Here is a 3282-nt window from a genome sequence, read left to right as displayed (position 1 = left end):
CTTTTTGTCAGTCTTTCTTTCTGCCTGCCATTTCATAAAGAACGCACCATTATTGTTCACCTAGGAAGTAAGGGCAAATCTATGATACACATACTCTATCTCACTCACATATTATACGAGTGTATATATATATATATATATATATATATATATATATATATATATATATACACACACACACACACACACACACACACACACACACACATATATATATATATATATATATATATATATATATATATATATATATATATATATATATATATATATATATATATATATGTGTGTGTGTGCATGTCTGCATACTTATGCATGTGTCGTTTTTTCAACATTACGCTTCTTCCCCTACAGGGGATTTACCTCTGAGAAAAAGACGACACAAAAATCACTATCATCTGAAATCGGTTAGAAATATAATTAAGACTTCTATTTAATTATCTGTTTCCCTTATTCTAAATAAGGATTATTGAATGAAATCAACATTAATTTCTGCGGGTCTGTTGTTACATTGAGTGTATATATCTGTATATATAAAAGTGAATGTTTGCTTGTTTGTCCACTATAGAAATCCAGACTGCTTGACAGACCCAGACAAAATTTGGCACGCGGCCCCTGTGTGACCCCAGGAAGGTTATACTTCAAAATGAAACCCCTGCCCCCGTTACAGACATCAAACACAGGCAAAATGAATGAAATTTTCGTCTTTACCAATTCCGTCAGGTTTTCCTTCAGGTGCTTTATGAGTTAATGGTCACTTTTCGCCCGAGCGCCCAGGTTTTCTTCCATGCGCTGTCAGACGTATGATAACTTGCAACAATAAATCCCCCATAGCATCAACTTCGGATCAGAATTTATCTTAAAGCCTTATATATCTTAAGAACACGGTCTAACTTTATAAAACTGGAGATAAAAGGATTAAAATTATGAAAACCAATTGGTATTTTTCCCTGTGCAATTCTCTCTCTCTCTCTCTCTCTCTCTCTCTCTCTCTCTCTCTCTCTCTCTCTCTCTCTTTCAGAAGATCGGATATTGAACCCATAAATGGAGTGACAGGGAAAACATTCAGGAGTAACAGTAAAAAAGAAAAAACCGTGAACTCTTATAGGGACGACTCTCCTATGAAATGGACATCGGCCGGCGAAGTAATCGGGTTTGTGTTCGTCCCTTTTAAGGGGCAAAACTAAGCTGGCGGGGTGATAACTTCAAGGCTTCCAATTGCAATGACCATTCGCTTGTCAGTAATGTAGTAAAGGTTGGGGAAGTTACCATAAAGGGGTGAAGATGTAAAGGTGAAATAATGGTCGGGTGAAACCGAGAGGTAATTTTAAGGTAATATGAACAGACAAAATACATGGAGATTACGTAAAACGAGAAAGAAGGGAAATTACAGGTAGGGTACATTTCGGGACTTTAATAGTAAAAAGTGTTAAACAATAATAATAATAATAATAATAATAATAATAATAATAATAATAATAATAATTATTATTATTATTATTATTATTATTATTATTATTATTATTATTATTATTATTATTATTATTATTATTATTATTATATTTGACACTGGAATTCCTGTGGAAATCTTACCAGTATGACGAATTAAAGAGGATACAAGACACAAAATGATAGTCACATAACAAAGCCAGATAAGTATATTTTACGTTGACAAAAAAAATGTTATATTGAGAGACACTTCTATCTTCCATAACTGTCCACGAAAGGAGCAACATTAAAATAAATAAGATTGCGTGGAATTTAAAAACGAAAATATACCAACAGAAACTTTACAGAATTTTCACCAATGATCCATATACCAAATATTCAAGGGTGTCCCATAATATCTGTCACCAACATACTTAACAGGAAATTGGGAGAATTCATCATATCAAGTATGGAATACCTTGTTACAAGTGAATATGCATTAAACATTCCATGATTTGCTTATACAACCAAAATTATTGAGCAACCTTCTTCTGTAATATAAGTTTTGACATGGTGTCCCTTCATAACAGTGTTTCAGTGAAAGAAACTTTTAACATCCTGTTGTTCCAAACACTCATAAGCCCCATTATGAGTCAAGGTGGGCATCAATCTGCATATCTGAACCCATTTTTTTTCTCTACGTCTACACTACGGTGAAAGAAAACTGAACTTCAAACATATGCCCCAGGTATTTTAATCCCACGGAAAAGTTACAACAAATGGATTAACTTACAAAACTATAATAGGTAATTCCTATAGTCTTCATGCTTTCTAGTGTTTGATAAAATATTTTTAATATATTATTGTATGCAGAGATTTATTGACCGGAAATGATGAAAAGGTGAATAGCTGAACGGTTTACTTGAGTCCATTAAAAGGTAAGTCTTGAAGCCTAATCAAATTTTTATTCTTGAGGGCAATGAACGTAAACAGAGATCTTAAATTTCAGCATAAACCTCGCAGATGTCTAATAGTCTGCGAAAGTGGAGACATCTGCTTCTTGGGACTTCTCGCAAAATGGCTTTATTGTATTTATCTCTTTGACGAGAACTTATCGCTTCAGTTATACCACTGACTATGGTCTCGTTTCTTTATCACCCAGTTGCCAGAAACAATTTCAAAACTAGCTGAAATTCAGTGAGTGTGTTCTTTCTCTTTCAACCGGAAGCGAAAGGGAACATTTTCTCAGACAATAACCCAAACGGAAAATACATATTAGAAGTTTTTAACAAATTTTGAAGCAAGCATGAAAGACTATATTCTGCCTTTAAGAACGGTACAAAAGGAACTTGAAGTTTCACCTAAAAGGAGGCTCCTTTAATTGGAGTATTGGCATGATACTTCAAAGTGGCGGACTCTACAGTGTATACACAAAAAATCACACTGATATTTGTAGCTAAATTTCCCATTTACAGTACATGACAGCCTTAAAATGAAAAAAAATAGTTTAACTTTTTTTTGTTTTTGTTTTACTTGATTTGTGTTACATGTCCCCGTATAAATGGCTGTTCGAGAAATAGGATGTTAGCATATTCAGTTCTAGGTATTTGCAGTCAATTTCCCCGGCTTATGCTAAACTTTAGTTAATAGAGTGAATTCAGTACATCAAATGAAGGATAGCTTGAAAAATTACTTGGCATACTGTCATCAAATTATGATTGATTAATATTCATCAATATCCTGCTTTAAAAGGGAAACTGCTTTTGGAAATGAGGAAGTTTTACAAGGCAGTCTCATTAAATATCAATAGAGTAGAAAATTTGTAGCCTATTCCTCCGACTGCTCTTTAAGTAA

Source organism: Macrobrachium rosenbergii, chromosome 8 (assembly GCF_040412425.1).
Source record: "Macrobrachium rosenbergii isolate ZJJX-2024 chromosome 8, ASM4041242v1, whole genome shotgun sequence".
In the NCBI taxonomy this organism is placed as follows: Eukaryota; Metazoa; Arthropoda; class Malacostraca; order Decapoda; family Palaemonidae; genus Macrobrachium; species Macrobrachium rosenbergii.
This window is presented reverse-complemented; position numbering follows the sequence as displayed.